Source organism: Apodemus sylvaticus, chromosome 8 (assembly GCF_947179515.1).
Source record: "Apodemus sylvaticus chromosome 8, mApoSyl1.1, whole genome shotgun sequence".
Lineage (NCBI taxonomy): Eukaryota > Metazoa > Chordata > Mammalia > Rodentia > Muridae > Apodemus > Apodemus sylvaticus.
In genome coordinates, this window is record NC_067479.1 from 44,896,734 (window position 1) to 44,908,610 (window position 11,877).

At 32.8% G+C, this 11,877-nt stretch overlaps 1 pseudogene; it reads left to right on the plus strand.

The window, feature by feature from the left end:
• The first annotated feature begins 10,267 nt into the window (after nucleotides 1–10,267).
• Nucleotides 10,268–10,343, plus strand: LOC127691774 (uncharacterized; annotated as a pseudogene).
• Nucleotides 10,344–11,877: the final 1,534 nt, after the last annotated feature.

An 11,877-nucleotide genomic window follows, 5' to 3' on the forward strand; every position in this document is an offset into this window, starting at 1 on the left:
CACTAAATAATATACAAATGTTTATAACAGAGAAGTAAAGCTGTATAAAAACATTTTCTTTTAAATTAGCATTTTAGTATAAATGTGTGCTGTGTATTATGAATCTTTAGAAAGCACAAGCTTGGGATGAAATGGAAGATTGAACAAAAGATGTAATATGTTAACAGGCAGAGTTAATAAAGAAGATAAATTCGGGTCAAATAATATCAAGTCACTTTGGATGAACGTGAAAGAAAAATAAATACAGATATAACAATATTGTCATATGTATGACAGTTATGAGAAAACTCAGGATGCTAAAAGTAAAAAGAAGGACAGATGGTTAAGAATGAAATTAAAAAGAAATCAATAGACAGCTATGAACAAAAAGGAAACACAATGTGAATATTAAACATCTCTTCCAAAGGCAAAAATGAAGGAAAACAGTCAAATATATAATTTAATTTGGAGTTCCTAAAATAGAGAACAACAAATCTTTGGATTGAAAGTTCAAAACACAAATGTTACAGATCAATCAATAGTAACACACTGCCTGGGGCAGTTAATTGACTTGAAAGGTAAAGAATCCCAAAGGCAGCTTGGCAAATCCCACAGTCAACTACAAGAAGGATAAAACCAGCTTAGCCCTGGCTTTTCCATAGGAACTTTCTCCACAATACTACAACATGACTGCAGCAACACGATTTACAGGAAACAAAAAGCGAACAGAAACTTAAAACTTAGTTGATGCGTACATCCCCTGTAAAATAGCTTTAGATGTCTATTGTAAAAATATACGACATTGCAAAGGCCTACTTTTTATGATGCAAATGTTTGTAGATTAAATACATACAAAACACCAATAACCAATAGATAGAAATGTTTCCTAACATCAATAAATAAATACAGCGAGTGAAACTTTTCATCAAAGTAGAAGAAAATAATTATATAATAGTATATACCTGTATTTAGTCTAGAGAATAATCAAAAGTCAGTAATTATTTTGAAATCATCACTTTTGAAACTTGTCAGTCCTATATATTATGTGACTCAAGGATATCAGAATAAGATATTAAAAACAGCTAAAAAATATAATTTTTGTTAAGATTCTATCCATGTTAAAGGTTTCTTTCTATAGTAAACTCTTTGGCTTTCATGTTTTGTTACCATAAAACTGACTTAGGGACATAAACGTCCTGAATCTATTTTTTTAAATTAAACACACATGCAAATGAGATAATAAAATAATGTGAAAATGAGATAAGATTATAATAATCAAGATAATATCTTGAAGCACACATAATTATATTGTGTATTAAAATGTCAAGATCATTTTTTTTATTTTCACAATTGTGAAATGTGAAACAATAAGATAACTTTGCAAAGACGAAAACTTTTAATTTGTAGTAATAAGAATATCATTCTGATTAGCAAACAAAAATACATGAATTATTTTAAGTACACATTGAGGAAAAACTGAACTTGCAATAACATTAACAATTACGCTTAATAAAAAAAGAAATAGGACAAGTGGCCATGCCTACATCCAATCACATATGCCATCCAGCTTTATGCTACTAAAACAAAAACTAAGACAAATAAGCTTATGATAAATAGTAATAATAATAATAATAAATCTCAGTATGTTCACACTTTTGGAAAATTCAGATAATACCAGGGTAGAACTATTGCATTTGGGACTTTAGTAAGTAGATAGCCAGCCACATGTTTGAATTTAGCAGAAGGCAGAGTGGTTAGCCTTATAGTGACCTTTGAAATGTTTACTACCAGAGCTATATAGATGATTCAGCTATGACAAGCACTGGCTCTTCTTCCATTGGATCCAGTGCTACCACATAGCACCTTACAACACTCTGTAATTTCAGTTCCAGGGTATCTTATTCATTCTTCAGGCCTCTGCAAACACCACATTAATGTGAAAAACAGATAGCAATGTAAGCAAAAATACTCATACACATTATTTATTTTAATGTGAAATGGGCTCACTAACTAAACTTTCCCACCTTAAATGTAAAACTAATTAGAGGAAAAGGTTAAACACAAAGATATCCAAAAATCAACCAGCAATGATCCAAATATTTTGCATTAATTGCCACAACATAACATGGATGTAGTAGTCTTAAAATTAGACAGTTAAAAATGCAAACCATGTAGATGAGAAAATTCGGCAAACAATGGTACTCAGTGTGGACAGAGAAGTCCAAATTAATACAAATAGATCCTAAAATGTATACTCTTCAAAATAGTTTTATGCAAATAAACAATTCATTCAAGAAAATAGACTTTAAGATACAGTGTTGTGACATTTCTTTATGGCTTGGAATCCTAATAATTAATTCTCTGAAAGCTTTAGATAGGGTAACATACAAAGAAATATTATATATTGTCTCAATGTTATAAAAATAGATTAAAACAATTGTATGTGCAAGCATTGCAATTGTTTAGATACCCTGCGTCAACCACATCTAGTCCTGGGAGCAAGAGTTTGCTGCCCCTCTCTTGTCTACTACACAATGTCAATATCATGAACAAGGGGAGATGCCCTTACCCTAAAAACCCTTACAAACTGCAACATGCAGGAGAGATGGCCCCAAGGTCATGAGAGCAGGAAAGCTACCCTGCCCCTCTCAGGCTGCAGTGGTCAGGAAAGCAGGCCTACACCTCGCCTAGGTAGTGCAGTAGAGCTGGCCTTAGTGGTATGACCACAGGTTAACTAACTCTGGTGATGTGGGGGTGTGAGAGCTGGTGATCTGACCTACTCATTTACTATCCCTGCCCTGATTCAGGGCTTTGAATTTGCCTATCCCAAAATCTAGTTCCTCTGCAAACTGCAGGAGTGTCCGAAGTGGCCTGTCCTGCATATCCAAAGCCGTTGAATCTCCATTATACAGGCCAACAAGATCTTTAAGAGGATTTCTGGTGGGGAGAATCCAGTTTTGAGAGTATAGAAGAAGCCAGAGGCCTGCAGTAGAACAATGACTCATTGCAGTGAACATATCCTTGGAAAGAAGTATGGACAAAAGGGTGTACTGTGTGACACAGTGTGGCACTCTATAGCTTTCTTGATATATCAATATGTTTTCATTAGTGTTATTGTTATTGTTATTTTATTTTATTTTGTGGGGAGATTGCAAGAGCAGAGAGCAGATACCCAGGATACAGAGATGAAGAGTTGAATGGGATCGTGGTGCTTGATTTGAAAACAAAGAATCAATAAAAATTTTAAAGACAGAAATTGCACTGGGATTGTTGATCTGTTGTTTTGTTGTTTTGTTTTGTTTTGTGGTTTTGTTTTTAATCTCAAACAAAGTCGTTCATGTTTTTAGTACTCTTTATCACATTCACAGCCAAACACAGACTAATTCTGTGTCCCAAACAACAATGAATTATAAAATTCATGGGAAATGAAATCATATGCAAGACAGTCTGATTTAAAAAAAAAAAAAGATTCATAGAAAACCAAAGAAACACAACTGCTCCTTGGGGAACTTCTGAGCTCCCACACAGAAAGCCAATGAATGAGAATTCAAAATGGCATATTACATATCACTACACATTTACTCATTTATTAAGGATTCAGACTCATTTATTTCAAATTTTTAAGACCATAAACATACCTACATAAAACAAGAAGCTGAATATATTCATAAAATTGTTCAATGCTTATATATAAAATATAGAAATAATACAATAAAATGTAATATAAGGTCATAATACAAGTTAATAAGATGTAATATTTAGGTCAGCTTAAATATACTAATTTCCTCAAATAGTTTATTTCTTGAAAAACCTTTTTTTTTTTTTTTGGTGTTTTTGGATTTTTTTTTTGAGACAGGGTTTCTCTGTATAGCCCTGGCTGTCCTGGAACTCACTCTGTAGACAAGGCTGGCTAGACTCAGAAATCCACCTGCCTCTGCCTCCCAAGAATGCTGGGATTACAGGCGTGCATCACCACTGCCCAGCTGGAAAAACTTTCAAAATTGCTTCTTTGGTTTTATTTTTCCCTTTGGTAATTTCATATATAAATGTATTTTATTGGCATTATGTCATCTGAGCCCTGCTTTAAGTTTCTCCTGGACACTTCTTACACTACTCTCCAATATTATCTCGACCTCCTCCTCTTCCTCATGATCCTCCTCCTCATGCTCCTCCTCCTCATACACCTCCTCCTTCTTCCCAAGTGAGACAAATAAGTGCTACCTATATTGACATGTGTAAAGGGAACCATCTACTGAAGCAGGTCCAATCTACAATTGCATTGGCTATGTCCTCATAGAAAAATGGCCATGCCTCCTTCAAAATCTAGCAATAACCAATAACTCCTTGCCAAGGGAGAGAGCCTTTGAGCTCATTCTATGCCATGGAATTTGATCTACAATTGGCTTATCCAAGTACAATGGACCTGTTATGATTTAGAAGATATTCTTCTATGACCTCTGGTTCTTATAATGCTCATAAGGACCGTTTTTGTGATGTTCCCTAAGATGTGTGTGTGTGTGTGTGTGTGTGTATGAGAGAGAGAGAGAGAGAGAGAGAGAGAGAGAGAGAGAGAGAGAGAGAGAGAGATGTGTCTTGGTATAGAACGTTACTATTACTACTGTAGCAATTTTATTGTCCAAAGAAATATCAATGTTTCCTTTTATTAAGTATATCCAACCACCATTTTTAATGTGTTCCTATGGTCAATACATAGTTCTTTCCAATTCTAGTAACTAACAACTGTTATGACATGACATCAAATTTTTTCATTCTAGTTTACATACAATGGAAATCTTTCATCTGATTTTTTTAGCATTATGATTCAATATGTATTTTCTATTTCATATACATTAGTACAAATTACAAGGTCTTATTCTCTTTATAGAGGAATAGTACTAAATGATACTTAGGTAGCACATACCTAATTTTTAAAACTGTAAAGAAACGTGAAGTCAATTTTAACATGTTATTTTCTACATATTTCTTCAATTATATCAGAGATTTTTCCATGTACATCTTCAATTTTATCAGAAAATGTTTATAATTCCATATTCAATCAACTTAGAAATATTTTATGCCTATCATTTTATCTGTATACTTTTCCATGATGATCTTTAATTTTAATATATTTTTCTACATATTTCTTCAATTTTGTCAGAAATATTTTCCATCTAAATCTTCAATTTTATCAGAAAATGTTTATAATTCCACTTTCAATCAAATTAGAAATATTTGTATGCCTATCATCTTATTTGTGTAACTTTCAATGGTAATCTTCAATTTTTAACATGTTATTCTATATTTTTTCTACAATTATATCAGAAATATTTTCCACAATTTTCTATATTTTCTACAATTAATCAAATCTTTAATTCTATCATAAAATATTTCTACGTTATTTTTCAATTTATTTAGCAATATTCTTTATGTCTACCATTTAACTCCTTAATTTTCCATGAAAATTGTCAATTTTAACATGTTTTTCTTTATATTTTTCAATATTGTCAGAAATACTTTCCATGTAAATCTTCAATTTCATCATAAAATATTTGTACTTCTTTTCAATAAAAAAGTGAAGAAATGATAAGTTATTCATTAGAGGATTGTTGCTAAATTCACAATTTCAGATAAAGTTAATGGTGAAGACAGACAAACAAAACTGGAAAACTACTAAACCAGTAGTGGATGTCATGCAGTAAGAGCTGCTGTGGGCAAGTAAGGCTTCCTGGAGAAGGCCCACCCTCTTGCTTGGCTACAATGGGAGCACTCTGGGGAGGCATGGCCCCAGAGACATTGGCCCAGGATTGCTTCTTGCTACTGAAGTTTCTTCTCATATTCATCATTGTCACATTCTTCATTCATTTGGCTTGATGTCAGTGGGTACTCTGAGCTGCTTATAGCCTGGGGTGATTACTTCCTGGGTAGTAGTTCCTGTTTTGGGCAAGTTTTCTACAGATCAGTATGAAGATGAAAGTCCTTGAGATAATGTTGTTTAGATGAATAATTGATTTAATGGACTTCCTGATATGATTTAAATGGCTTCATTATGTTACATTCACTTAAATAAATTTGGGAAATTAGGGTAGTCCATAGAAAGTTTAAAGTTAGAATCAAGAATAGAATGTGCACTTTCCTCATAGAATGGGAGGAGCTGCCTGAGTTAGAGAGAGGAGTACAGTGAGCATCTCAGTATGGCAAGCAAGTACTTAAATGTAGTAGCAAGAAAATAGATGAGATAAGTTAATGATCAAAGAGGCTTACATTCAAGGTTAGGCTAGAGGTTCTTGATATTGCAATCTAGGGATGCGTTAACATGTTTTCTATGTGCACCCATGAAATAGGAAGGTTATAAATAAATAATAAACAATTCTATAATGGAGAATGGATGGTTAACTACTGTAGCTGATTGAGACCTCAAAGAGAAGACATAAGACAGATGACTTGTTTCTTAGTAAATGCATATTGTCCTCAGTCAGGTACAAGGAAAAACTTGCTACCATAGACTTTGGCCTGCTTAAACTTTGGTAATCTTTGTCAAAATAATTCTTATTTTGGGGTTACAGTGAACTATGGCAGGAAAGATAGAATTCTTTAGTTAGATTTGTTTCAAGATAAACACATCATCAATAAATCTGTTACAGTTTCCTCTTGTGTAATATTTATCTGTTTTTGAAGAATATATTTTAGTCATGATTGTTTCTAGAAAATTAATGATTTGTGGACATGAGGTAATTAACTTTTGTCCTAGGGGGAATAAAAAGGACTAAGAAAAACAAATGCTAGAGCCTGTCTTGCTTCATCCATTTTCTCTCTCTCTCTCTCTCTCTCTCTCTCTCTCTCTCTCTCTCTCTCTCTCTCTCTCTCTCTGTGTGTGTCTGTGTGTGTGTGTGTGTCTGTGTATGTGTATGTGTGCGTATATGTGTGTATGTGTGTGTATGTGTATGTGTGTTTGTGTGTGTGTGTATTTGTGTGTGTGTGTTTGACTTCCTCTTCCTTTTTCTAATTACTACCTGCCATAGCCAACAGCATCAGTCAGTCTCTATCTGGACCAAGCCTTACTCAACATCTCTTCATGGTGAGCCCCTTCAAGCTTCTTTTACTAATGACCCCAATTGCTGGTGGCACACTTCACTGCTTGCCTCAGTTTACCCTGTAGTGTCAAAGCTGACCTTTGACAAACCAAAGGAGCCTTTCCACAAGCAACTACATCTATGAGATCTTCAACATACCTTTATATAATGCTAAATAAGCATGGATAAGTTTGGGGCCATTGCAAAAATGTTAAGAATAAAAGGGCCTACTTAAAATACAAGAAAACCACTACAGAGGGAAGCACTGGGAAGGGGGGGTCATAGATGAGAGATGGAGGCAAGTTAAGCAAGCTACACTGAGCAAGCCAGTAAACAGTACTCCTGCATTATCTCCACCTCAGGTCCCTGCATTATCTTCCCTGAATTCTCTCAGTGATGGAATGGGACCTGAGAATTACAAGCAGAAGTAAGCCTTTTCATCCCCAAGATTAAGGTTGGTCATGGTGATTTATTGCAGTAATAGAACCCCAAATAACAAAGAGAGATAAATAAAATCGAAACATTGCAAACTCCAAATTATCCTTCTGTTAAAAAAAATCCTATGGAAATACATGAATACAATAACCAACCATAAAAAACAAAAACCAATTTCAAAGCCAACATACGTTTGGATAAAATTTCCTTTATGAATGTGTCTGATGAAGGCTTTATAATGCACTTGCCTAAAATGATCAAACAGAAACAAGTACAGGTTTTCTCAGACTTTATATTTTGGCCAACCTGATCTTCTTAAATGTTATCTAGACTTTCCATGGCTGTAGAAGAAGATATAATGTATATATGATGTTGTACAGTGTTCCATCTAGGGCTTTATTAAATAAGTTTAAAACGAATTCATTAAGATCCCCAATGAATATTATGCATTACAGCAGTTTTAGAAAGGTGTTTCTTCCTGGAGCCAAAGTGTTTGGTCATTTCTTGATCATGTATTATGGTCTAACAGATATGATCTTAGGGCAAGCACCTAAGACAGTGTTTTCTGGACTTACTGCAAGTCACACAGGTTATCCTCTAAATATCACTCTTTCAGTCACTCTGATTTGATGGCATCCATAACAGAAGTAAATAGAGACACTGAAATAGACATGACAAGTAATGTTTAATTATTGAGAAAAACTAACAGGTATAAAATATAAGTATTTTCTTAATTGTAGAAGTGCACTGAAACTAAGTTATGCTAGGTATACAATACATAGCCAGAACAATGGCACAGATTGCAAAAAAAAAAAAAACAGTCAATATAAGCTATAAGAACATTTGTATATATTGGGTATTCAACAATGTGAAAGATAAGTAAAACTGGCTATTTTGAATAGTTATATTTACTATAATAAAAACTCAGACTCTATACTCTATTAAAGTAGAAGACATTGTCAATCTCAATTCTCAAAATTAAACCATAAAGATACCAGAATACTGTATATGAATACCCTTTAAATGTTGAAAGGAATAAAACATCTAAATTAACAATAAAACCAGAAAGGTACTAATGAAAATTATTAAATAAAGTAACAGTATACAGGATAATTCATTTGGCTTTGGAAATACACTGTGGACAAAATGATAGGGGAAACAACACAAAAATACGTGCACTATACATTACCAGCACATGAATAGTGTCATTGTCACAGCGTGTGGACCATGTCACAATGTGTGGACAGTGTCAGAGTTGTGCACAATGTGTAGACAGTGTCTGTGTCACAGTGTGTAGACAGTGTGACAGTGTGTGGACACTATCTGTGTCACAGTATGTTCATAGTGTCTGTGTCACAGTGTGTAGACATTTTCACAGTGTGTGGACAGGGTCCTTGTCACTGCAATTGTGTTGCAGTGTTTTGACAGTATCATCGTTACAGTGTGTGGCCCATGTCATTGCCACAGTATGGGCAGTATTAGTGTTACAGAATGTGGACAGATAGAGAGCATAGGGAATTGATTCAAAAGAAAAATCTAAAGAATCTTCACAGTAAATTAAAATAATGCTGGAAGATGATCAACAACTTTTGAGATTACCTGAAAGCATGGCTCATCCTCCCTCACTTAAGAATCATCCTTCCTCCCTGAAACCCACGTGGTAACAGACTGCATTAACACCACTCTCCACCTTGAGGAAGCACAAAGGAGGCAAAGAAGGTAACAGACTGCATTAACACCACTCTCCACCGTGAGGAAGCACAAAGGGTCCAAAGAAGGCCAGGAAGCTCACATTTACTTCCATAACAAATTTCTTATATATACAAAAGACAAATCCTGCAGATATCACTTGTATAATGAAATTGTTACATTATAGAAATAATTATCTTATTTTATTGCTGATAGTTGGTCAAACACAATTAAATAACCTATAATTATGGGTATTCTGAAATTATTGGCAATATTATAAAACCAAGTAATATTTGTTTATTCACAGAACATATTTTAATATGGACTATTAAGTGGAAATGAAAGTTATAAATTATTGGAAACATTTCTTTGTGAAAATGAAGTAAATAAGGATATATTTCAAATATTTATAGATATATAGTAAAAATGATGAACTTAAAATAATAATGCTAATGGAGTGTCAGGAATAGGTAATGTAAAGATAGAACTAATATTTTTCTTTTAGTGTATCAAAAATACAAATTTAAAAATTTTCTCAGAGATACACTCTAGCTTTATTAAATTAAAATCTAATATAATAACATATGATTATGACTTTCATATACTCTTTGAAATAGTTTATTGTTAGGTGTTTATTTATATATGCAAATATATCAACATAATCTTATCAACCCAAACTATAGCCAACAAAAGACTATACCATAATTTACAAATTAATGTAGAGTAAAATTATACATTATTAATAAGAACACAAAATAAAATCTGGCTGTTTTTAAAGACTAAATAGGAACTGGCTTTAGAAATTCTTCATATAGGTAGAGACAATGGCATTTGGAAAGCTGGAGCAGAATGAGTTAGTCCATATAAATAAATAAATCATCGCTTGTAAAGGACAGTGAATCAAACATCAAACAAATTAGAGTTACTGTTCTTCGTTTTAAAAATAAAGAAGTTAAGAGGGATAGGATTTGATTACATCATGCTGGGTGAGAAGATAAAAAAATCAGACAGTTTTGGCTTATCTTTAGCCACACACAATAAGGTAACTAAAGCAAGAAAACACATTAATACATCACATTTAAAATACTGCCTCTATCGCTTCTTGGCCTTTTGGCTAAGATCAAGTGTAAAATACTGCCTCAAAATATTTTCTTTTTTTTTTTAATTTTTATTTTTAATTTTATTTTTTTTATTTATATTGCAAATGATTTCCCCTTTTCTGGGTCCCCACTCCCTGCAAGTCTCATAAGTCCTCTTCTGTCCCCATATTCTTCCATCCACCCCTTCCCACTTCCCTGTTCTGGAATTCCCCTATACTCTTGCACTGAGTCTTTCCAGAACCAGGGGCCACTCCTTCATTCTTTTTGGACATCATTTAATTTGTGGATTATGTCCTGGATATTCAAAGTTTCTAGGCTAATATCTACTTATCAGTGAGTGCATACCATGATTGATCTTTTGAGACTGGGCTACCTCACTTAGTATGATGTTCTCCAGCTCCATCCATTTGTCTAAGAATTTCATGAATTCATTGTTTCTAATGGCTGAATAGTACTCCATTGTGTAAATATACCATATTTTTGTATCCATTTCTAACTAAGCTTAGGTGAGTTCCCGAAAAAGCAGTGAGAAGCAATGGCAATACTCTTCTTTTCTGTTTTTTTTTAATTTAATTTTATGATTTTTGCATATTTGATGCAAATGTGACTTTTTTACACCATTTCCACACCCATTCTCTGCTGCCCCTTCTACTCCCTCTCCAGTACGTGGTCACCCATGTAGAAACCTTCCACTGAAGCTTACCTTGTTTATGTTTATTATACTGTATATTTACAATATTTTTAAATTTTAATATCTTACTTTTAGATGAGATTATAAAATAGTGTTTCCAAACAGATTTTTCAAATTTCTCCCTTGTTTTTAATTTCTCCTTCCTTCCTCTTACTCCTCCATTTTCACGATTTTTCACATTTACTTCTTCAAAATACAAGTGTCCTAGGTCACAGGAAGTGGATTCTTTCTAAATCAGTAAGGTTCACATCTGGAACTTGTAAACAAATAATCATGAAATCAGATTTTTATGTCTAAAATGCTATTTTCTTAGAAACCATAATCGTCTAACCATGTAAGACTTTGGACTTAATATATATTTGCTAAATATTACATAAACTAACTATATCTTATTTTCACCTTTATCATCTTATATTATTATAAATCACAAATATACTCCTTTCAGTGTGAAAATTGCTAGTTAATATAACTCATTTAACTATTTTTATAACAATAATGTCTCTTTAACAGTCTATCATTGCAAAACTATAAACACTAATAACATAACATTAAAGTGAATATATGCACTACAAAGAGGAGATCACTATTTACCATGAGTGAAATTAATTGTTGCTTTCCATAAAAGATATATCTTTTACTTATCTATATAATTTAAATATGTTACTGTGCAGAAATTTCCTTTATTCTTTTGTTAGTATTTATTAGATATATCAAATAACACTAAACACATGAATACACTCTAATTTTCAGAACTAAAAACTATTTATAATTAATATTATATCCTATATTTGCCTTTTAAATTGTATCTAATTTTTAGCTTTATATAAATATTTCTAATATAAATTTGTAAACTAACATTTACATAATCAAAGTAAATAATATAAAGATATGTTATAAGTACATGTGTAATTGA